Source organism: Rana temporaria, chromosome 5, assembly GCF_905171775.1.
Source record: "Rana temporaria chromosome 5, aRanTem1.1, whole genome shotgun sequence".
Classification (NCBI taxonomy): domain Eukaryota; kingdom Metazoa; phylum Chordata; class Amphibia; order Anura; family Ranidae; genus Rana; species Rana temporaria.
Window position 1 is genome coordinate 28,827,028 of NC_053493.1, and position 26,677 is coordinate 28,853,704.

A 26,677-nucleotide genomic window follows, 5' to 3' on the forward strand; every position below is an offset into this window, starting at 1 on the left:
GTTATGGGTCATGATCACAGGGCTGGGGTTCGGGTAACGACCAATTAGAGCGCTGACTGCCATATACAAGCCTCGGCTCTCTCATTATGAACTCCCAGAATGCCATAGCCGGGACATGGGAAAGAGGTATTTTTTAATTTTGTTCACTGTGGTAACCCATTAAGTTCCCATATTGTGAGTAAAGCTCCTGGAATACAGAGCGATGCTAAGCCCTCTGGATACATAGGCTGGACTTTGTTATAAACTTGATGAATGCTCTCTGGATAGGCTGTTAAACACTATAATGACACGACATGGGGAGGTTTGCCAACTGCCCTTGCCATACAACATGGTCATAACGGCCCTTTTTTTTTCTACATACTGTATTTAAGAATATTGCACATTTTAATGGGGCAGGCTAACCGCTGGACATTTTTTACATTACAGTTATTTTACATTATACAAATATGTAGAATACCACAAAAGTAATTTAAAAGTATAGTGCAAGGATGAGAAGACGCTGCGCATTGAAAAAAAAAAAAGACGCTTCCATCGTTTTTTAGGAAGAGATTCTTTGATGTAAGGAAGGCCAAAAGAAAGAAAACCTTTTCATCGGCAGAAGCTTGAGGCCCCGTACACATGACCGGTTTTCTCGGCAGAATTCAGCAAGAAACTCGATGGGAGACGTATTCTGCCGAGAAAACCGGTCGTGTGTACACTTTTCACCGAGAAACCTGTCGGGAAACTCGTTGAGCCAAAAAGAGAGCATGTTCTCTATTTCCTCGTTGGGCAATGGGAACATTTGGCTCGACGAGTTTTTTGACAGCCGAACAAGAAACTCGACAGGGAAAACGATGTGTTTTGCCCGTCGAGTTTCTCGGTCGTGTGTACGCGGCCTCAGACTGAGGCCTGGTTTACACTCTGCTGGTGGTTCCCCCCACGGGTCCACACCTGTTAGGCCTCGTACACACGATAGATTAACCAGAGGTCAACGGTCTGAAGGACCGTTGTCCGAGGTTAACCGATGAAGCTGACTGATGGCCCGTCGCGCCTACACACCATAGGTTAAATAACCGATCGTGTCAGAACGCGGTGACGTAAAACATGACGTGCTGAAAAAAACAAAGTTCAATGCTTCCAAGCATGCGTCGACTTGATTCTGAGCATGCGTGGATTTTTAACCGATGGTTGTGCCTACTAACGATCGGTTTTGACCTATCGGTTACCAATCCATAGGTTAATTGTAAAGCATGTTGTCTTTTTTTAACCTATGGTTAAATAACCCACACACGATCGGTTTTGACCGATGAAAACGGTCCTTCAGACCGTTGTCCTCTGGTTAACCTATCGTGTGTACGAGGCCTAACTGCAGCCGCAACCACCCTCATAGAAAAATGCAGGAAACACACCTGAAATAGCAGAAGCCGCTTCCCGCACTGGGAACTGCATTGCACTTGCAGTTCTTGTGTGGGCTGCAATTTTAAAATGGAGCAGGGACCCTTTCCCTGCGTTTTCAGGAGGCATGGCAGCAATTAAAATGAAAGGGCTTTTGCAAAACAAGGTTCGCAGAGGCGCACAAGTACAAACCAGGCCTTGGCCTAAAGCCTCGTACACACGTTCGGATTTTCCAACAACAAATGTGTGATGGAAGGGTTTTGTCGGATAATCCGTCCGTTTGTATGCTCCATCGGACAATTGTTGTCGGAATTTCCAACAACAAATGTTGGATAATATGTTTTCAAATTTTGCAACAACAAATGTATCTTGTCAGATTATCCGATCGTGTGTACACAAGTCCGTCGGAAAAAAAATCCAAAGTACAAACACGCATGCTTCGAACCAATGCTAACCATAAGACAACATTAGCAGAAGTTTCCCCAAAGGGTGGCGCTAAAGAGATGAAAAACCACGTAGCTTTGTTGGCTGAAAAAGTTCTGCCGTCTGTATGCAGAACAAGTTCACGGCCAACGCCCGTCCACAAAATTCCACGGATTTGTCCGATGGAAATCCGATCGTATGTACGAGGCTTAAGTTTACACTTGTGTGGGTGGTTCCTGCTTGGGGTCCACACCCGTTCCGCAACCACAGTGAAATACAGGAGATGCGTGTGGGTGCCATTAAGCTCCCTTTCACACGGGGGGGGGGGGGATCCGTTGTACAAATCTGGTCTTTATGGAAGAGAGGCAAGAAGATAGCCATTGTTGAAAGAAAGCCATAAGAAGTCCTGTTTGCAGTTTACGAGACGCAATGTGGGGGACACAGCAAACATGTGGAAGAAGGTGCTCCGGGGCTAGATGAAATTTTTTTGGCCTAAAGGCAAAACACTATGTGTGGTGGAAAAGTTATAAGGGCACGTCACCCTGAACACACCATCCCCACCGTGAAACATGGTGGTGGCAGCATCATGTTGTGGGGATGCTTTTCCTCAGCAGGAACAGGGAAGCTGGTCAGGGTTGATGGGAAGATGGATGGAGCCAAATACAGGGCAATCTTAGAAGAAAACCTGTTAGGCCTCGTACACACGACAGAGTTTCTCGGCAGAATTCGGCGAGAAACTCGGTCAGAGCCTGATTCTGCCGAGAAACTCTGTCGTGTGTACACTTTCGGCCCGATGGAGCCGCCGAGGAACTCGTCGAGAAAATAGAGAACATGTTCCCTATTTTCTCGTTGTTCTATGGGAGCTCTCGGCCCGCCGAGCTCCTCGGCGGCTTCAGGGCTGAACTGGCCGAGGAACTCGATGTGTTTGGCACGTCGAGTTCCTCGGCCGTGTGTACGAGGCCTGAGAGTCTGCCAAAGACTTGAGACTGGGGTGGAGGTTCACCTTCCAGCAGGACAACACCCCTAAACATAGCTACAATGGGATGATTTAGATCAAAGCATATTCATGTGTTAGAATGGCCCAGTCAAAGTCCAGACCTAAATCCAGACGTTCACAGATGCTCTCCATCCAATCTGACAGAGCTTGAGCTATTTTGCAAAGAAGAATGGGCAAAAATGTCACTTTCTATATTTGCAAAGCTGGTAGAGACAACCCCAAAAACTTGCAGATGTAATTCCAGTGAAAGGTGGTTCTACAAAGTATTGACTTGCTGTTTGTTAACTGTTTGTTAACTAAGGTTCTCTAACAAACCTCTGAGGGCTTCACAGAACAGCTGCATTTATACAGAGATTAAATTACACACAGGTGGACTCTATTTACTAATTAGGTGACTTCTGAAGGCAATTGGTTCCACTAAATTTTAGGTAGAGGTATCAGAGTACAAATGCATGTCACACTTTATACACATTTATTTGTAAAAAAATTGAAAGACATTTATCATTTTCCTTTCACTTCACAATTATGTGCCACTTTGTGTTGGTCTATCACATAAAATCCCAATAAAACACATTTACATTTTTGGTTGTAACATGACACAATGTAGAAAAATTTTGTTTTGGTTACTGTAAATGTGTTCTGACTGCATTGCAGTAATACATTAATGCAGAGAGGCTTAAACTGTATGTCTCACCAAAACGTTGTTGGATAGAGTGGGGAAGGATGAGAACCCCTGTCAGGTTTTTACCACATGTTGTTTTCCTTTCATTGACATTCATTTTCATCAACGGAATAGTGTTGATGACAATGGAGGGGCTATGTGTGACCCACTTTACACATTTTGTATTTTCCGATGTAGCAGGCCCTAATAAAGTCAGTTTGGATTGCAGATAACGCTGCATTTGCATTAAACACATGACATTTATAACGAAATACTGGGTTTAACATGAATGCCAGTCTGAACTCGTTAGACATGTCTTTTTAAGCCTATTTTACCACTGCCATTCGACAATCACTATGTGAATTTTCATTAACCACTTAAGACCCGGACCTTTAGGCAGCTAAAGGACCCGGCCAGGTTTTGCGATTCGGCACTGCGTCGCTTTAACAGACAATTGTGCGGTCGTGCGACGTGGCTCCCAAACAAAATTGGAGTCCTTTTTTTCTCACAAATAGAGCTTTCTTTTGGTGGTATTTGATCACCTCTGCGGTTTTAATTTTTTGAGCTATAAACAAAAATAGAGCGACAATTTTGAAAAAAATGCAATATTGTTTACTTTTTGCTATAATAAATATCCCCCCAAAAATATATAAAAAAACGTTTTTTTTCCTCAGTTTAGGCCGATATGTATTCTTCTACCTATTTTTGGTAAAAAAAATCACAATAAGCGTTTATCGTTTGGTTTGCACAAAATTTATAGCGTTTACAAAATAGGGGATAGTTTTATTGCATTTTTTTAAAAAAAAATGTTTTTACTACTAATGGCGGCGAACAGCGATTTTTTTCGTGACTGCGACATTATGGCGGACACTTCGGACAATTTTGACACATTTTTGGGACCATTGTCATTTTCACAGCAAAAAATGCATTTAAAATGCATTGTTTACTGTGAAAATGACAATTGCAGTTTGGGAGTTAACCACAAGGGGGCGCTGAAGGGGTTATGCATGACCTAATATGTGTTTCTAACTGTAGGGGGGTGTGGCTGTAGGTGTGACGTCATCGATTGTGTATCCCTATAAAAGGGATCACGCGATCGATGACGCCGCCACAGTGAAGAACGGGGAAGCTGTGTTTACACACAGCTCTCCCCGTTCTTCAGCTCCGAGGGACTCCAGCGGCGATCTGGTCCGCGGGTCCTGCAGTCCCGGTCACGGAGCTTCGGACCGGGTCGCGGGCGCGCTCCCGCGACCCACGGCTGGGCACTAGCACAGGACGTACCTGTACGTGCATGTGCCCAGCCGTGCCATTCTGCCAACGTAAATGTGCAGGAGGCGGTCCTTAAGTGGTTACATCAAAATTACTTTGGTGTACTTTCAAACTATAGCTGGCGCATTAACTAAGTCCTAAGTCCCATGATTAATGTGTTGTCAGGCAGACAGGTATGTTCACTAACCACTGGATATGATCATAATACAATTCTATTACTCTTTATACAAAGAACAGTACACCTCCAACATGACCAACCACAGCCAATGACCATAATACAACCCTATTACACTCCTCCAATGTGACCCACCACTAGACATGATCATAATATAATTCTATTACATATTTCTCCATAGAGCAGTACACCTCCAACATGACCCACCACTGAGCATGATCATAATAGAATTCTATTACACTCTATGCATAGAACACTACACCTCCAACATGATCCACCACAGGAGATTATCACAACACAACCCTATTACACTCTGTATATACGACAGTACACCTCCAACATGACCCACCACAGGACATGATCAGTACAATTCTATAACACCTATACCTGAGAGACACATAGCGGAGAGAGTAAAGAAAAAAATAATATCAGAACATATTGGCCCCATAAAGGATGATGAAGGGAACTTGGTTATAAATGACAAGAAAGCAACTGTATTAAATGCTTTCTTCTCCTTAGTTTTTACACAGGAAATTTGTAAGTTCTGTATATAATTGTATTCTATTTTGTTTGTATTGCACACTGCACTAATAATGTTTTCATTACATGTTTGCATTCTTTGATTAGAGTCCTGATTAGAATTAGCCTGCCTATGTTACGCCCCTTGTTACCATAAGAGTACAATTGTAATATTAATGTCATACCTATGTAATTGTGTGTATAAAAACCTTCAATTGTGTCATAATAAAGCAGAACAGTTATTTGGAAAGATGCTGAGTGTATCTTTTGTGTCTGTTCCCTACTGCAGTAGTTATTAATTTGGAACCACTAATCAATATGAGGATAGGAGTTGTCTATCTATAAAATAATCTAGAACAGAGGGGTATAGTAATCAAGACTGTGGGGTAGATCCACATAGAAATGGATCGGCGCAGCGTATCAGAGATACGCTACGCCGCCGTACCTTACCTGGCATTCTTTCGAATCCTCAAAGATTTTGCGCCGTAAGTTACGGCGGTGTAGTGTATTTCTGGCGGCGGAATTCCAATCAGCGATTAGGGGGCGTGTTTCATTTAAATGAAGCGTGTCCCCGCGCCGAATGAACTGCGCATGCTCCGTTTTGAAATTTCCCGCCGTGCATTGCGCGAAATGAAGTCGCAAGGACGTCATTTTTTAAACTTAGACGTGACTTATGTCCATCTAGATTAACGGACGAGTTACGCAAAAAAAAGAAAAAATTCAAATTTCGACGCGGGAACGACGGCCATACTTAACATGGCAAATCTAACTATACGCCGCAAAATACCAGCTTTAACTATAGGCCGGAAAAAGCCGACTAGAGACGACGTAAGAGAATGCCGGAAATAGCCAATTTGCATACCCGACGCGGAAAACGACGCGAACTCCACCCAGCGGATGCCGAAGTATTGCATCTATGATCCGAAGGCGTACAAAGCCGTACACCTGTCGGATCAAACCCAGATGCCGTTGTATCTTGGTTTGAGGATTCAAACTAAAGATACGACGCGGGTAATTTGAAAGTACGCCGGAGTATCAGTAGATACGCCGGCGTACTTGCTCTGTGGATCTACCCCTGTATCTTTAGTAATGCATCACAGAATGTACCCTTGTGGCTAACAGAAGCCAGTGTCCAAAAAAGACAAGAAAAGCTTAACACAAATAAATCATCATGGCTTACACCAAAGAGTCCTCAAAGAACTCAGTCAAGTTATAGCCAAGCCATTATTCCTAATTTATCTGAACAGCATACTGACAGGAATGGTACCAGCTGATTGGCGAAAAGCCCACATGGTACTAATATTCAAAAAAGGGCAGAGTATCTTAGTCATTTTTAGTAATAAAAAAAAAAGGGCAGAGATATTTTCCTGCGAACTACAGTCAGTCTAACATCGATAGTATGTAAATTATACCAAGAATTTTCTGATGAGAATAGTATTAGTAGTATTTGGCATGGGTTTACGAAAGGCCGTTATTGTCAAACCAACCTGTTAACATTCTATGAGGAAGTGAGCTGCCATCTAAATAAAGGAAGGCCTGTGGATGTGGTGTATCTGGATTTAGTAAAAACATCCGATACAGTCCCCCATAGTTGCTTAATTTACAAACTGTAGGCATGGACTATAGGTTTTTAGCTCGTCCAAAGGGTTGTGATAAATAACATGTGTTCAGAATGGTCTGGAGTGGTAGGTGGCTCTGTCCTGGGACCAATTCTGTTTAATTTATTCATAAATGATACAGAGGTTGATATAAATAGCCTAATCTCAGTGTTTGCTGACAATACAAAAATAAGTAGGGCAATAACTTCACAGCAGGATATGGAAACTACACCTAAATAAAATAATGGGGTGGGCAACTACATGGCAAATGAGGTTTAATGTTGAAGAATGCACAGTAATGCACTTGGGGCTAAAAATACAAACACAAGTTACTCGCTAGGGGGTGAACCTCGGTATAGAGTCTAGAGAAAGGCAACAAAATTAATAATCTCCTTGTTTTCTTGTCTTTATGTGTTTAGGTAGACAGTACTAATGTTAGATAGGCAGACAATGTTAGTACCTGTGCTAGTTGAGTTTTTGGGCCATGTTGTCCTGTAACCGACCCAGTGTTGGGCTGGGTTGGCTGCTGTTTTTTTGTTTTAATGTATATTTTTTGAAAATCAATAAAAAGAAATTTACAAAAAAAAAAAGGATGTGGAACTCCCTTCCGCAATCGGTGGTATCAGCAGGATTAAAAAAAAAAAAAAACTTGGGGGTTGCATCTTAGTGAACACAGTATACAGGGATATGGGAAATAATTATCGACATCAACACACACACACCCACGCAGGTTGAACTGGATAGACTGGTGTCTTTATTCAACCTTACTGACTATGTAACAATGTAACCTAGAACACACTAACACAACCAACAAATAAACATGATCATAATAAAATTATGTAACATTCTGTTAACATGACACTACATCCACAACATGACTGACCACTAGAGATGATCATAATATAATCCTATTACACACTGTATATATCATGTTACACTCTTAACATGATTGACTGCCAGACATGAATGTAATGCAATCTTATGACCGTTATACAGACAGCAAGACCCCCATTATGACCAGATCACTCACAGATGTACTGTGGGTTACCTCACTCAAGTTGCCCATACACATAATGATAAAAGATCGGCTGATCATAGATTTGATGTTTTTAGATCTTTTTGGTTCAAAAGTAGTATAGGTGGTATGAGAGTCATTGAGGTCATTTATTTACATGCTTTGTAATATGTGTTTACATTGTTTTTAACTTTATTCGATTACAATTTTACTTTTTTTTTTTTTTATAAAATCTATGTGTGTGCCTAAAAAAAGTAAAAAAAATGATAAGTTAAACCCACACGTTTTTTTTACCACTACTATTTCTTTGTATTGGCTTTTGAAATTTCCAAGTGCAGCAATTTAGAAATTGGATGAAAGGTTTAGCGCTGGCAAACACTTTTTGATAGATAAATAGTGCATTTTATATACATCTATATAGATCAGACCAAAATGAGGGACAAATGAGGAGGAAAGAAGGACAGAGGGACATTGCTCCAAATCAGGGACAGTTGGAAAATATGCTAATGACTGGTGGGATCAACAGTAAGGCCGCGTACACACATCGGTTTCCCCGTCGAGTTCCTTGTTCGGCTGTCAAAAAACTCGTCGAGCCAAATTTTCCCATTGCCGACGAGGAAATAGAGAACATGCTCTCGACGAGTTTCCTGACGGGTTTCCCGACGGGTTTCTCGGCGAAAAGTTTTTAGGTCTACATCGACTTTAAACGCAGGCTGTCACTCTAAAGCCTCGTACACACGATCAGTCCATCCGATGAGAACGGTCTGAAGGACCGTTGTCCTAGGTTAACCGATGAAGCTGACTGATGGTCCATCGCGCCCACACACCATCGGTTAAATAACCGATCGTGTCAGAACGCGGTGACGTAAAACACAACAACGTGCTGAAAAAAATGAAGTTCAATGCTTCCAAGCATGCGTCGACTTGATTCTGAGCATGCGTGGATTTTTAACCGATGGTCGTGCGTACTAACGATCGGTTTTGACCTATCGGTTAGGAATCCATCGGTTAAATTTAAAGCATGTTGGCTTTTTTTTTAACCTATGAATAAATAACCTATGGGGCCTACACACGATCGGTTTTGACCGATAAAAACGGTCCATCAGACCGTTGTCTGTCCTCTATCGTGTGTACGAGGCCTAATACCCTCCTGAAGAGCTAGATATTAAAAGTCAGCAGCTACTTTTAATTTTTTCGGGGGGGGGGGGGGGGTAACATAAAAAAATGCACATTTTAGCATAGTGGGTGAAGAGAAAATGGTAAAATTGGTCCCGCAGCGAAAGGATTAAAAGGTCTTACTTTTTTATTCCCCGTATGTAATAATTTTTCCCTATAAATATAAAATCCATCTGTCAAGCTATTTAGATTACATGTGAACTTGACAACACCTTCCAATGAAGTATTACATTGATATTAGTGTGATTTTACAGTTTGTATAATGTTACAAATCATTTCCACATATGTAAGTATATGGAAACAGCCTCAGAGGATAAACAAACACTCACAGAGAATGTCAAAGCGAAAACGCCAACCACCCTAAATCATGGAAATAGGGTCAGTTAGCCCATGGAAAAAAACATGCATCGGTTCAAATCTTATTAAAATATTTTTTTTCTCGGTGGAATGCCTCATCCGGGGAGGGTTTACAAGGTAGCTGTAATATGCTGGAAATAGTTGTGGTTTAAAGGGTGACTTAACACAAAGTGGGAGCTGATCTGACATGTAAAACTATTCAGAAACACTGACAGTATATACAACCATTTCCACTTTACAGCAAATATTCAATGATAAATGTTTTTCTTCCTTTATTTTGTCCTTTTTATCTACAAACTATGATCCCCCAGACTGCCCTTTAATACAAAAAAATGATTACTGTCAGTTGAGATTCTTTCTCCAGTTTTTTAAATTTACCACAGACAGGTTTTCTCACCAGGAGCTTTTATTCTATTGGCTGTAAACCATAATAAATATACACTATGGGCCAGATTCACAAAAGAGATACGCCGTCGTATCTCTGTGTTACGGCCGTTCTAACTATGCGACTGATTCATAGAATCAGTTCCGCATAGCTAGCCCTAAGATCCGACAGGTGTAATTGAATTACAGAAAGTGAAAAAATGCGCATACCAAAAAAAACAGGTTATAAAACAGCAGCAAACTCAAAATGTTATACAACATAAAAACGGATAATAATAAATGGGAGTTGCGCTAAAAAAATTGATATATGAGTGACCATATAAAAAGCAAAAATAAAAAAGTTGTGCTAGAGACACCTCTTACTGATGACCAAAAGGTCAACTGAATACAAAGTCCCAATATGTGTACACATGCAAAATAGGTGAGACAAATGTGTATTAATCCAAAAAGAATAAAATGAGTTCAATTCTGTGAATAATGCTGGATCAAATCTTGTGGATAGTGCTGGATCTGTATCCGGGTAAACACATTCAAGCTGACCCTTACCAGAAGTATAGATCCCAAGGATCAAAATGAGCCATCCATGATGTAACCAATGAAAGATCCAATCTAGGTTGATGTAGAAACTCCAACTTCAGAGGACGGAACTAGGCGACCCTCTAGGGATCAATAATGCATAATAGTGTGTTAAGGTGATCAGCAGAGAAGCGTTCTCAAAAGGTCCTTTCAATCCAGGGATCCGATAGCCAGGTCACATGAAAAATATACAGACTCTCATAGTGAAGTACCGCCAAGATTTTTAATAAAATAAGGTAAGTAGAACACTTACAATTAAGACGTTTTTAAAAACAGCAAGTATAAAGTAGCCGGCCGGCAAACAAACGAGGCACGTCCTCAATACGCGGTGACGTCAGCACGACAACCTCCCAACGTTTCGTCTTCAAGTAGACTTGATCACGGGAAAGGTAATTGAATTACACTGTCGGATCTTAAGGATGCAATTCTAGGCCGGCCGCTAGGTGGCGAGGCCATTGCGGTCGGCGTAGAATATGCAAATGACTAGTTACGGCGATTCCCGAACGTCCGCGCTGCCCGTCGATCTAACTTTACGTAGTTTCCGTCGAGTTACGCCGCGTAAAATTAGGGCTGAGCCCTAGTTGTTCTAAGCCATGTTAAGTATGGCCGTCGCTCCCGCGTCGAAATTTAAAAAACAACGTCGTTTGCGTAAGTCGTCCGTTAATGGCGCTGGACGCCATTTACGTTAACGTCTAAACAAATGACGTCCGTGCGACGTCATTTAGTGCAATGCACGTCGGGTAATTTACCCGACGGGCATGCGCAGTACGTTCGGCGCGGGAACGCGCCTAATTTAAATGGTGCCCGCCCCATTTGAATTGGGCGGGCTTGCGCCGAGCGCATTTACGTTACACCGCCGCAAGTTTACAGGTAAGAGTTCTGAGAATCAGGCACTTACGATGTAAACCTGCGGCGGGGTAACTTAAATCAGATACGTTACGCTGCCGTGGAGCAACGTAATTGTATCTGAATCTGGCCCCAAATTACCAAAAGTATTGGGACACCTGCCTTTACACGCACATGAACTTTAATGGCATCCCAGTCTTATGCCGCGTACACACGACGTGAAAAAGAACGACGAGAAAAGCTACAAGAAAAAATAGAGCAGGGTCTACATTTTTTCAGGCATTTTTCTCGTTGACAAAAATGCTCTGGAGCATACACACGACCGTTTTTCACTGCCAATTTAAAAAATTGCATTTTTCTCGTCATGAAAAATGGTCGTGTGTACGCGGCATAAGTCCGTAGGGTTCAATATTGAGTTGGCCCACCCTTTTGCAGCTATAACAGCTTCAACTCTTCTGGGAAGGCCGTCCACAAGGTTTATGAGAATGTTTGACCATTCTTCCAGAAGCGGTAAGAACTCTGTGCAGGCCAGTCAAGTTTCCCCACCCCAAACTCGCTCATCCATGTCTTTATGGACCTTGCTTTGTGCACTGGTGCGCAGTCATGTTGGAACAGGAAGGGGCCGTCCCCAAACTGTTGCCACAAACTTGGGAGCACGATACGGAAAAATGTCTTGGTATGCTGACGCCTTAAGAATTCCCTTCACTGGAACTAAGGGGCCAAGTCCAACCAATGAAAAACAACCCCACACCATAATCCCCCCTCCACCAAATAATTTGGACCAGTGCACAAAGCAAGGTCCATAAAGACATGCATTAGGGAGTTTGGGGTGGAGGAACTTGACTGGCCTGCACAGAGTCCTGACCTCAACCTGATAGAACACCTTTGGGGTGAATTTGAGTGGAGACTGCGAGCCAGGCCTCCCCGTCCAACATCAGTGCCTGACCTCACAAATGTGATTCTGGAAGAATGGTCAAACATTCCCATAGACACACTCCTAGACCTTGTGGACAGCCTTGCTGTAAAGGGTGGGCCAACTCAATATTAAACCCTACGGACCAAGACTGGGATGCCATGCTGGTAAAGGCAATACAGTGCCTTGAAAAAAGTATTTACACCCCTAGAAATGTTCCACATTTTTCAACGTTACAACCAAAAACTTAAAAAAAATTGGGGGTATTTTATGTGACGAACCAACACAAAGTGGCACATAATTGAAGTGGAAGGAAAATTATAAATGGTTTTCAATTTTTTTACAAATAAATATGTGAAAAGTGTGGCGTGCATTTGTAAATTACTCTGACAAGGAAAAGTTATTGTCACGTATTCTCACAAGAACTGGACTCCCAGTCATGTGACTCCTTCCATGCTGAAACTAATCCCCTATACAGGATACACATACACAGTAATTGACGTCAGCTGTATGCAAGCTCCCTTTTCCCTGAAAAAAGCTACAAGTATTGAACTTGGCACCAGCATAAAGGTACTAGGAGCTAAGAACTGAGATTTGTATGTGGGGATGATATATGCCATAGGAGAACACTATCATGTTTAGGGACTTTGACTTAAAGCAGAGTTCCACTCAAAAGTGGAAGACCTGCTTGTTTGCTCCCCCCCTCCACATTTGGCACCTTTCGAGGGGGTGAATGGGTACCTGTTCTTGAAAGGTACCCGTCCCCTCTTCGGGAAGACCTGGCTGCAGTGAGATACAGTGCAGTCCCCCAGAAATGTGGTCCCCTCCTCCCTCCTCTAGGCCAGTTAGAAAGCACAGCGCGCTTTGTGCTTGCCTAGTAGGGTCCCCTTGTCACGAATGGCGGCGACCACACACCACAACATGTTGCTACAGAAAATCATTTTTGTGGCCGGGAATCTTCATCTCTTTCCAGGAATTTTCTTTTCTTTCTGGGAACTTTCTTTTCTTGTGCTCATGCGCATTTGTTTTTTTTAGATTATATTTCTCACTTGATTCTCCCATCATTGATTAGAAAATAATTTGTTTTTCAAAAACTTCCAACATGCCCCATCACTCAAATTGGATGGCCACATGAAAATCGACCATTGCTACGCCCACTAATGGTTCGAAATTCGAAACAGAAGTTTGTAGAAAATTATTTTGCAATTCTTTTTTTTAAACTGGTAAATCAATGTGTTTAGTTACACTTTGATTGATTAGCAGTTATGTGAAAAAATAGCACCCCCGACGTGCGCGACGCTGGAAGGCAAGTACTTCCACGCATGCGTCGAATCATTACGACGCATGCGAGGGCGGGGAGCGGACGGATTGATCCGGTGAGTCTGTACAGACCACCGGATCAATCCGCTGGACCCGATTAAAGCGGATAGATTTCTTAGCATGCTAAGAAATTTATATCCGCTTGAAATGGATCGGGCCGAGGAATCTCCGCGGATAAATATCCGCTAGGCCGTACAGACGACCGGATTTGTCCGCTGGAACTGATCCGCGGATCAATCCCAGCGGATAGATCCGGTCGTGTGTACGAGGCCTTACATGAGAGAATTTCCCTTCCTAGGGGTAGATGTTCTCTCACTTCCTGTTGTCTCCCCCTGTTTGTAAGTAGGAGTCATTTGTAAGTCAGTGTTTGGAAGTAGGGGATCGCCTGTACCTGAATAAGACCATAAGAAAATTGTGCATTTTCTATTTTTTAATTATCAAAAATGTCAACAGATGTAATAGTGTACTGTGGAAAAACTAAGTATACCCATGGCATCAAAAGCTAATATAGTCTCTGGCCTGTCAAACTCTCCAGGCAAACTCTATCAACTGCAAAGGTCTGAATGTTTTCTTTAGGGCCGGTTTCCAAACCCCCAACAAAATTTCAATGGAAATTAAATAAGGACTTTGACTAAGCCAGTTCATAAACCTCTATTCTTTTTGGAACCAAACCCCGGTGGGTTTAAAAGTGTGTTTCAGATCATTATTATTTTAAAAGACTCCTTTCCAGTTCAACTTTAACATTTGGCTTCGCATTCTCATCAAACACACTTTGATACGATGCAGAATTGATAACCATGAGTTGCCCATACCTTGAAGCAGCAAAGCAGCCCAAACCATAACATTTTCACCACCATATTTCACAGTTATAAGGTTCTTCTCCTGAAATACTGTCTTCGATTTGCAGCAAACATGTCTCCTGTGATTGTGACCAAACAATTCTATCTCTGCCCTCGTCTCTGTCTGTATGTTCAATGGCAAACTGTAACCTTGCTTTAATGTTCTTTTTGGACAGCAAAGGCTTCTATTGAGAACTTTGACCCCAACTGTTGCAAGATTTACCTGAAACGAAATTGGGGTTCTTGGAGAATTCTTTTAGAACGAAAAAGTCAGCTCTTGATTTGAATTTGCTGGACAGACAGTCCTGGATAAAGCAGCAGTCATTTGAAATTTACGCCACTTGTAGACAATTTTCCTTACAGTGAAATTATTGATTTCAAATCATTAGGCGTTCTTTTCCTTGCCATACTCAAAGGCAGCCACAACCTTCTCTGTGAGGACCTTAGAAAGCTCTAATGATCTTGGCATGATGACACCACACATATCAATAGCAAAGAGAACACCAAGGCCCTAGGTGTCTGAGTTTATATAAGACAGGCTCCACTTGCATAATCCCTAAGGAGGATCTAATTATTGATATCTAATATGGAACTCTGCTGTTTAATGTATGGGCGTACTTAATGCTTCCATATGACAAATCAGCATTTTTATATATTTAAATAATACAAAATGAATACGCATATTAATTATTTTGTGTCATGTGTATATCACCTTTATCTGTAGGCATGATTTGAATCACAACCTAATGTTTTTTCAGATATGTTGAACCGATAAACAATATCCATGGGGTGTACTTACTTTTTCTTATGACTATAGTTGTTTTTGCACATTTTTTCATACCTGCAGTTCCACTGGAAGGTGGTAGTCCAATTTTGGGGCTGCCAGCACATGTTATTTACAGTTTGGGCAGTCTGATATCTTTGGCTGATATCTTAAAGGTATTACACTCCTTTAGCATTATCATTCTTGGATATACTGGGATAGCCTCATCCCTGTATTATACATTTTTGCTTATCTTCCTCCCTTCACTCTATTTTACAGAGTTAAAGAGAACCCCATTTTTTATTTTATTTAGTCTGGTTTGCCATTCCTTCCACTCCTGCGTGTGCCTCCCACGGGCCGAATGGGGGTCCTGGTGGGTACAGCAATGTGTATCCTGCCAGGGTTGGCCCATTATATGTGTCTTGGCTTTATTACATTGTCAGGTGGGCATTATGTCATTTTATGTTGTTTTTTTTTAAAAACTCAGACATCTAGTGAGAGGAAAATACTACCTGAAAGTGTTATACTTATGTAGCACCCTCCTAGAATAGGTTGCTAGAGAGGTTCTGGTAAATTTCGTATTTTTGGCTCCTCTGTAAATATTAGAGCAGTGTGTGATTATTTTTGGCTGTAGGGTCAACTACTTCTCCCTGTCTTCTAGTAGGTTCTAAAATGTAGTGGGCTGGAATAAACAGACCCTGGGCCTGAATGTTTGTGCTATCTCGGCTAATCCTTGTCAACAGAAGTGCCCAGTAGGTGGCTGAAAAGGAGATAAATAGTTTGAGGCAGCAAGGTTCTTGTCCAGGAGGGGAAGATTCCAGCTTGAATGGCTGCTGCCCTTCTGGGCAAGATTGCTGGAGCCTGCAGAGAGTACATCTAAATCTCAGCTCAGTGGGAGCTGGAGAGCCTATTGTAGAGAGTTCATTGATTTTTTTTTTTTTTTTCTTTTTTTTTTTTCTTCTTATTCCACCTCAGACATAACCATTTGCGAAGGAAAGTCGCGAGTTTTACCCGCCTTTCATTTGCCCGCCATATCTCCTTCCTGGTTTCGCATCATTTGTGGAAATTTTTAAAAGTTAATTTATTTTTTTTTTTTACTTCTATCGTGTGTATTTTATCATATCTTTAAACATTTCACCTTTAATTCTTGTCACTCTTATACCCCCATTTTCCACCTCCCCCCACCCCATCCCCTGGGACTCCAGTTGCCTTTCTGACTTTTTTTTTTTTTTTTTTTCCCCTCTCTTATTTTGAGGCTCTCTTATATAGAATCCGTCCTTTTAAGTCCGAAAATATTTTATCAAGTATTATACCCTATGCACCCATAAGCTCCGCGAATGTCATGGAATTTTTGAACTCCATCCATTTAGACCATATCCTTTCAAATTCCTCTAAACTATCTGAGTCACTTAACCTTAGAAATTCTAAGTTTTGAATATAATTCATTTTATTGCACCATTCTTTAATGGGAGGACTTTCCCTTTCTTGCCAATGACTGGCTATCAGGCTTTTAGCTGCCGTTAACATGTGGGGTAAGAGACTTTTCTGGTATTGTTTCGTAGATAATCTTATCCTCTGATGCAAACATCCCCAGGGGTCATCTGGAATCTCTGTATTCGTTATTTCCGTAATTAATTGTCTAATTCTTCTCCAATACACTTTGATTTTTGGACACTGCCACCATATATGGGCCATATTTCCGATCTGCCCACATCCGCGCCAGCACATCTCTGAGGCTTCTTTCTTATATTTGTGAGCCTTGTCTGGAGTGATGTACCATCGGATTAGGCATTTATAGTTTAACTCAATTGTTTTACTATTTACTGATGTAGTGTGCACTCTTCTCCATATTTGTTTTAATTCTTGAATATTTAACGAGGATCCCAATTCCTCCTCCCACTTTTTAATACATGGTGGAATGTCCAAACGATCAACTTCTATGAAATTCTTATAGATCTTGGAGATAACTCCTTTCCCTGTTTGTCCTTGACTAATTCTCTCAAGTGGGCGTAAATTTTCTGCTGATCTATGCGGCTGTGGGAGAGCCTCAAAAAAATGTTTTAACTGGGCATACCGCCATTCGTTTATCTCTATTATCTCTCCTTTTTCCTTCAATTCTTCATAGGTATTTAATTTATCTCTCGTCATGACGTCCTTCAGCTGAGCATTCTTTTTTTTTATCCATTTACCGGATATCTTTTCTAACCCCGGTGTAAAATAATATGAATCTTTTATTGGCATTAGTGGTGAATTAAAATCCCATTTTTCCCTCTTATGAACTTTATCCCATATTTTTATAGCATGACGAGTGATGCTATGTGATTGTCTACCTAACTCCCTATATTTGTCTGGGATCCAGATGATGCTCCCTAAAAGGGCATTGCTCATCTGAAATTCCATGCTTACCCACCTTTTTTGCTTAGTGTCCCTAATCCAATCTATCACTCTTGTGAGAATTACTGCTTCATAATAACCTCTTATATCTGGTGCTCCCCATCCCCCTTGTGTCTTATTTTTTTTCAGCGTTGCCCAACTAATACGAGCTTTTTTACCCTGCCAAACAAAATTTAGTAAGATCGTTTGTAAAGTCTTAAAGTACTTCTGGGGTAGAGCAATCGGCAGCATCTGTATCTTATACATGATTTTGGGCAGGATCACCATCTTAAAAATATTCATTCTCCCACCCCAGGATATCTGTCCTGTCGTGAGTCTACTGAGTTCTGTTTTGATATCTTCCAACATAGAAACAAAATTTACTTTATATATCCTCTCTTTAGAGATTGCTATTTTTACCCCTAAATATTTTATTTATTTTTTCCCCCACACAAAAGGGAACTCTTTTTGGTAAGTTATTTGATCTTTCTTAACTATGTTAATACATAAGGTTTCGGACTTGAATGGATTCATTTTATAGTTGGAGAGCTCTCCATATTGTTTCAATAATTTTAATAAATTTGGTAACGTTGTTCTCGGGGATGTTAAGTAGAACAAGATATCATCCGCATATGCCGCAAGTTTATGTTCCTCCCGTCCGACTTCTATGCCCTTAATATCAGGATTCTTCCTTATTTTCCTTAACAATGGTTCTAATGCTAGGATAAATAATAATGGGGAAAGGGGGCATCCCTGTCTTGTGCCGTTGTGTAGTTCAAAGTCCCCTGAAAGGGTCCCATTAATTTTTACTCTTGCCCTAGGTTTATTATATAATACCTTAATCCAGGTCAACATTTTTTTGCCTAATCCAATTCTTTCTAAAGTCTTATATATGAAGCTCCAGTCTACTCGATCAAACGCTTTTTCTGCATCTACTGATAAGAGTAGACCTGGAGCTCCACTATCGCTGATTTTCTGAATGGCTAGCAGTGTTCTGATCCCATTATCTCTCCCCTCCCGTCCCGGTACAAAACCAACCTGGTCGGGGTGGATCAGATCCTTCATTATTCCCTTCATCCGCTCTGCTATTATTTTGGAAAAAATCTTGGTATCGCAGTTCAAAAGAGAGATCGGTCTATAATTCGAACAAAGTGTGCTATCCTTCCCCTCTTTCAAAATTAAAGTAATGGTAGCTTCAATGGCTTCTTTACCCATGTTCCACTTCTCGCCTAGGCCATTCATATACGAACACATTTTCGGGGCCAAAATATCTATAAACTTTTTATAATAAAGAACAGTTAGGCCATCCGGTCCTGGACTTTTACCGTTTGGGGCATTTTTGATTGTTTCTCTAATTTCATCTTCTGAGATCGGGGCTTCGAGCTTATTAAGATTATCCTCGGATATTACCTCCCACTCTATTTCCTTTAAAAATGTATATATATTTTTTTCCCTTAATCCTAGTTCTTCCATTGTCTCCTGTTTCTTGATTGAGTATAGTTTTTCATAATATTCTTTAAAACTCTCTAGTATTTCACTAGTTTTATGAACTACTTCCCCTCGACTTGTTTGTATTTTCTCAATATAGTTTAGACTTTTTTTTTTTTTTAATAAATTTGCTAAGTGTTTCCCTGGTTTGTTGTCCCATAGATACCTCTCTTTCTTCACTTGATTAAACGTACTTCTTGTTTCTTGTTCTATTTGCTCTCTTAACTCCTCTCTTTTGATATTTAAATTTAATAAAATTTCTTTAGTTCTATCATGTTTATGTTGTTGTTCTAGCTTATGAATTTCTTTTATGAGTGTTGTTCTAATATCCTTATCCTTCCTTTTTTTTTCCGCCCCCATCTTGATTAATACTCCGCGCATAAACGCCTTGTGAGTCTCCCAGACTATGGCTTCCGAGACATCCTCTGTTGAGTTTATTTCGAAAAACTCCTCCAGTTCTGTTTTTAATCTAATTTCTACCTCTTTATCATGCAGGAGTTCTTCATTGAGCCTCCACTTCCTATTATTTTCCTGTCTCTCCCCTATTTTTAGTTGCAGTGAGACTGGCGCATGGTCAGAGAAGGTTACTATTCCTATGCTAGAGTTATTTATTTTTTCTAAGTACCTATGCTCCACTAAAAAAAAATCGATCCTCGAGTAGGTCTCGTGCACAGGGGAGCGGAATGTATAATCCCGCTGTTTGTTATGTTGTATCCTCCATACATCTACTAATTGAGACTGATGGAGTTTTTTTTTCAATTTGTTTCTCCAGGCCATTCCAGTCCCCTGTGCACGAGACGTACTATCCATATCCGGATCCATATGGAAATTAAAATCCCCTCCTATTATAGCTATTCCCCGTTTGAACTCCATAAAATCTGTTATCGTTTTTATTACATAGCGGATGGGATTCTTGTTTGGGCAGTATATATTTGCAAATGAGATTTCCGTTCCATTCAGTTTTCCTCTAAGGAACAAGTATCTACCCTCTGGATCTGCCTTTTTATCCTCTACTATAAACCTGGTCTCTTTGGCAAAGCCTATAGCGACCCCTTTCGCTCGACTAATTGGAGAATCCCCAAAATACCATAACGGTGAAATTACGTCATATTTTTGCGATTTGTCTCTACGGTGAGATGAGTCTCCTGTAACATGATCACATCACTCTTTAATAAACTGAGCTCCTTCATTACATTTGCGCGCTTTATGGGTGCATTTAGGCCCCTAACATTATAAGATATTATGTTTATCACAGGCATTTTTTTGTGAGTATCCTTCTAAATATTTTAGCGGCCTTCTGGAGTCCCCCCTTCCCTTCTACTATTCCCTCCCCCTCCCTATCTTCTCTACCCCCCTCTATCTCCTTCCCACCCCCCCTACCCCCCCTCCCTTCCCTCTCCCCTATCCCTTGGAGGAAATACTGGCCTCTCTGAGGCCCTTGGCTGTGGCCCTCCTTTCCTTTTCCCGGCCCCCAGCTCATCCTCCTTGAGGTTGAGCTCTGATGGAATACAAAGATCGAGTGATCTGCCCACCCATATTCACCCCATCCAGCTCTATCCCCCCCGAATCTCCCCTCATATCCGTCCCCCTACCTTTCTCATCACTAACCGGGTGCAATATTCATTCATCCCCCTTTTTTTTTTTTTTTTTACTTTTTTTTTTTATTATATATATATATTTTTTTTTTTACACTTTCTTTGTCCCTTTCCTCCCTCTAGTTCTTTTCCCTCTTTTGCCAGCCTCCCACTTCTCTTATGTACCTCCCCCTCTTTCGGTCTCTCTACCATTTCTTTCTTCCCGTTTGTCTTTTCCAGACCGGTTGCCAAGCCTGAGCTTCTTCTGGACTATCTATTTGCTCTAATCTCTCCCACCATCCTGGGATCTCGATTAGGTCTATGTCCAGTCTTCTACAGAAATTTGGGGTCTCCTCTGGGAATCTTAGTGTTGCTGCGCGGCCATCTTTGCGGCCTGTCAAACAAGCCGGGAAGCCCCATGTGTACTGGATATTTTGTGATTTAAGTACATCCAGTAATGGCTTTAAAGTTCTTCTCCGAGATAACGTTTCCCCTGATAGATCTGGGAAGACCTGTAAACTAGTCTCTCGATATTTGGTCGGTTGGTTAGCTTTCATATAGCTATTTATTAATTCCTTGTCTTGATAGTTATGAAATCTAGCTATAACATCTCTTGGAACCTCTGCCCCTACTTCTGGTGGTTTTCTAATCCGGTGTATCCTTTCGAACTTGATTTTATTTGTGACATCTTTTGTACCCAACATATGACCAAAGATCTCGTCCATTTGTTCTTGTAAGTTGTCTTCCCCTGATTGTTCCGGTAGACCTCTAATCCTTATGTTCTTTCTTCTGTTCCTATTCTCCTGGTCCTCCATTTTATACCTCATGTATCTCTGTTCTCTAGATATTTCTTCCACTTGTTTCTTTAATCCTTTTAATTCAAAACTATGGCAGTCCATTCTTTCTTCTACTTCCTCCACTCTTTTCAGCATGTGTTTCATGTCCTCCCTCAGGATATTTATTTCTCCTTTTATAGAGGACTCTAGTCTTAGTTCCATGCTTGCTAGCATCTCTGCTAAGTCCCCTTTCGTTAGTTGTTGCTTTTTTTGTCTAGTTTCCATTTCTCCTTCTTCCTCTAGTTCTTCTCTCAGCAAGCTGGTAGAGTCAGAATTTGTTTTAGAACTCGCTTTATTAATAGGGCTGGCTTTTCCTCCTTCCTGTATTATATATTTTCTTATGGATCCGGGACTTGCGCTTACTCTAGGTATGTTTGCGGTCGCTCCTCTCCCCGATCTACCCTTCATCTTTGAGCTCATGGAAAGCGACTCCCGATATGTGCTCCTTCCCGGGGGGCCCGAGGTACAGCCGAGGGTGTGCTTACCTAGCGGGTAATATTAGTGTTGAACTAAATCAATCCTAGATGCGTTCTATATGCTCTACCTTCACCTCAGAAACTGTCAGGGACGTTTAAAGACACATATATAGAACAATGTATTAAATTCCCAGCACCCCTCCAGGGGCCGGGTGGCGTATTACAGTATAGATGAGACTGTGGAAAATACCACTGATAATGTCCGTGGCAGCGTCTCCACACTGTCGCGGGGAAATAATTAATAAGCGCAAGATGGATACCAGACGGACAACCCAACAATTTTATTCCCTCCACCACTCACTGTTAATTAGAGCTGTAACCAGCGAGACCGTCTCTTTCCTCTTTAGCTGTTGTATCAATTGACCACCTGATACCCACCCAAATCTACCACTTAACCGCTGCGCCGGTCAATATCAGTGTATGCTAGTTTCAAGCAAGCAGTAACACTAGAAATGACAGTGTTTAAGCGGGGTCAATGTGGCCGAGAAGGTTAATAGTTGTTAGTCAAATTGTTAGTAATATCCTAAAACAGTAGTATAGCAAGTTTTAATTATCACCCATCACCCAAAAAAGAGCAAAAAACAAAAGAAAGTCATGAACAGTACCAGCAGCCTGCATTTATAGTGTTCTATAATGCTTTCCAAGTAGAAAAGATCTCCATGAGTAAGCAGGGTAAAGCTACAGCTGTCCCAGTGTAGCAGCAACCATGTTATAGAAATATAGTAGAAGAGGAAAGAAAAATAAAAGATCGCCAGGTATGATGAATATACAGCAGGTATTCCAGGATCCCCCATAGGGGGGAGAGAGTCCGTGCACCTATTCCCTGCTATCCCCAACCCGGCCCAATCAGTCCCCTCTCTACTGCGTTTTTTTTTTTTTGGGGTCTCAGGGAGAAGGTAGATAAGGTGGAGACCTATGGGTTCGATCGGGTCATGTAATGTGGGGGCGAGTAGGAATCAAAACCGGCGTGTACCGGCGTGTAAGCTGTCTTCTGGCTGTTCTATGGCAGGGTCTATGGCGGACCTAAAGCTGCCTGTGAAATCTGTCAGTCAGTCAATATTAGTATAGCAGAGTGTGGCAGCATAACAGTGTGGCAACACAGGAGCCGTTCCAACATTCCAACAATCCAGCACCTTAACACACAAAATGGGGATACAGAGTACCTGATTCCTGCTTCATGAGACAGTGTGCGGTGTGCGGCATGCTGGGATCTTACATGCGGGCGGGCGGACGGGCGGTGTGACGGCGGTATCAGCGGGGACGGATCAGTCACCTCAATCGCATCGCGTGTCAGCCCCGTAGTGAGCGGACGCGGCTGCTGCGGTACATCTCGGGGAGCTCGGGGAGCGGACGATGTCTGGACAGACTGGCGGCACTAGATCTTCATACCGCTGGGTGGTCAGAACGGTTGGGACACGCTCTGCAGGAGCAGCTGCCGCGCGTCCACCCCCATCTCGAACTCCGCTCTCCCATCACGCTCCTCCCTCCGTCTCCTCAGACACCACCGAGCTATATAGAGAGTTCATTGAGGTCCCAGCTCAGCTATTTTCCTGGAAGCAGTTGGAGCCGTTAAAGGGGGGGGGGGGCGACACTGAGGATCTGGCCTATCGGTTCACAGGAGAAGTGTCTAGCCAACACTGCACAGGAGGTATCCAAATATTGGGAGACACCATGAGCAGGATCCTAGTGACTGTCTGCTGTTTCACCCCTTGTGTGACTGTGCCAATGTTGCTAAAGTGGGATTGCCCTGCTGAGAGGCCCGGAAGTGTCAGGCCGCGTACACACGATCAGTCCATCCGATGAGAACGGTCCGAAGGACCGTTCTCATCGGTTAACCGATGAAGCTGACTGATGGTCTGATGTGCCTACACACCAAAGGTTAAATAACCGATCGTGTCAGAACGCGGTGACGTAAAACACACCGACGTGCTGAAAAAAACAAAGTTCAATGCTTCCAAACATGCGTCGACTTGATTCTGAGCATGCGCAGGTTTTTAACCAATGCTTTTGCATACTAACGATCGGTTTTGACCTATTGGTTAGGCATCCATCGGTTCAATTTTAAAGCAAGTTCTAATTTTTTTGACCCAAGGTTAACTGAACGATGGGGCCCACACATGATCGGTTTGGAACGATGAAAACGGTCCTTCAGTCCATTTTCATCGGTTTTGACCGATCGTGTGTACGCGGCCTTAGTGTTTCTAGTCTCTGCCAAGAGGGAGATTTCCCTGAAGAGAATAGAGTTGTGCACTAGATTTCGAGTATCCCAAAAGCTCCCTTGGACCCCATCCAAGTTCAACCAGCAATAAAGCATAAAAATACACTCTCTGTCTGGTAATTGTGAAATGAATCTGTCAAAGTGTTGGGTGCCTAGCTACCTGTAGACCCAAACAGGAAGAGAACCTGGGATAAATTAGCAGGACTGTCCTGAGTTTGCTGTACACTTAAACATTAGTAAGCATGAATGTTGTTAACATGTATAAATGCAAAACTAAATCTGATGTTGGGCTTATGAGGTAAGAAGGCCAAAGCTGCTCTTCCCCATTCATTAACACGCTGTGTGTCCACATTAGACTATGTGAAAAATTAAGCAATAGAATATCTTCCATGTCCCCCTTTTCTGTGATTTTATTTCCTGTCCACCTCTAGTGGACTGAAACAGAACTACAAATATTTTTATTTTCATCGGATATTCCGACCGTGTGTATGCCCATCTGACTTTTTCCGTCGGAAAATTCCTACTACAGACTTACAAAGAGAACATGTCGGAAATTCCATTAGTCTGTATGGAATTCCGATGAAGAAAAAAACACTCATGCTCGGAAACAATTTGACGCATGCTCGGAAGCATTGAACTTAATTTTTCTAGGAAAAAACGGTCATGTATATGTGGGATAAGTTCACCTTTAGTCAAAAAAATTATTAAATGCACACAATTTTGCAGGTAAAAAAGGTGCATTTTGTGTGTTTCGGGAGCGCATGTTCCAGTAATTCACAAATGTAAACCTAGCCTTACAGAGTTTGTACCAACAACCATTCCCAAAAGAAGCTTTAGCAGCTGTTGAAGAACATGTAAAGTTGTAAACCCATGATTTCATATTCCTGATATGTACCTGCTGTACCATGTAAGAGATTTCTTCCCTGTTACAAGGGACTGTTAAAGACCACTTCCAAATTAACGACGCAGACCAAAAAAAAATCTGTGAGGTTGCAAAAATCTGCAAAAGACTACTGTTTAAAAATAATGCTGAGCCTTGCTGCCATTGCACAAGAGAACCGCGGACTCCAACCTACCAAACGTGGGCACAGGGCAAGCTATAGTGGAATAGAGCATGTTGAAGAAGATAGATAATGCCCAAACCGGCTAATGGTGGTACTGTAGAGAAGTGAGAAGTAGGCAGAAGCCATTCCTTACCCTTACTTTACATGGGCTGGATGACATAGGCGTCCATCGTACTCCACTGCACCAATTTTTTTTTTCATATGAATACAGGGAAACACGGGCACCCTGTCTCCTAGGATAAAAGGAATGAATTTCCTCTCTAGCTTGAGCGGCCCTCCAAGCTTTCCAACCCACAACCCAGTTAGGTACACTTGTCTCATCAAGCACCCAAAGTGATTTGATGCTCCATCTTTTGCTGACGAAGAAAGATTCTGTCAAACTTACATTAGAGTAACCAAAAAATGTACATAACTAACTGGCTTCTGAAACCCATTTCTATACACTGATGCAGCCGTTTGTTTTGGTCTGAACCGCTATTAATGAAAGTCGGAGCAGTTTCACAACTCCCAAAATTTCCACAAGCAAAAACAAGGATGCGATAATCCGCTTAACTAAGTCCATATGTCAATGCATTGCCACTTCACCCCTAGGAGGGTTTAAAAATAAAATGAGTCCAGATTGATGCCAGTCGTTATGCCAGTGGTCTACCACGACCCAGACAATGGTACAGAAACACTTATAAAGCCATAAGTGGCTCTGCAGTGACCACAAAATAAAGTCATCCATAGAGATTGCCTAACCACATCCTTTTACTTTTTCAGAGGGCAGAAGGCTTAGAACATATTAAAACGTGTATACAGGCATATAGTGATGCTACAAAAAGACCTATCATAAAACGTACACAAATCAACAGGACAAATGTCACCTTGACCATCTTGACCAAATCCAGGCCAAATTACCTTTAGAGGTTTCAAGCAAGTCCAACTTCTCTCTCCTCAGGAGCACCTCATTCTTAGGCTAGGTTTACACTAAGGCCCCATACACACAAGAGGATTTATCCGCAGATACGGTCCAGCGGACCGTATCCGCGGATAAATCCTCTCGAAGATTTCTATGCGATGGCGTGTACACACCATCGCATTGAAATCCGCGCTGAAATCCTCTGGCGATGACGTGTCGCGCCGTCGCCGCTATTATGACGCGGCGACGGGCGCGACGCTGTCATATAAGGAATTCCACGCATGCGTCAAATCATTACGACGCGTGCGGGGAATCCCTTTGGACGGATGGATCCGGTAAGTCTGTACAGACGAGCGGATCCATCCGTTGGAATGGATTCCAGCAGATGGATTTGTTGTGCATGTCAGCAAATATCCGATCTGCTGGAATCCATCCCAGAGGAGATTTCTCCGCGGAAACAGATCCGCTGGCGTGTACACACCATAGGATCTATCCGCAGAAACCCATTTGCTGGGATTTATCTGCGGATGGATTCTATGGTG

The 26,677-nt window shown here is 42.0% G+C and overlaps 1 protein-coding gene across 2 annotated transcripts in view; it reads right to left on the reverse strand.

Annotated features, from left to right (window-relative positions):
* Positions 1 to 26,677, reverse strand: part of DYNC1I1 (dynein cytoplasmic 1 intermediate chain 1) — a 542,074-nt gene that overhangs the window by 75,083 nt on the left and 440,314 nt on the right. The gene's annotated exons all lie outside the window — the stretch shown is intronic.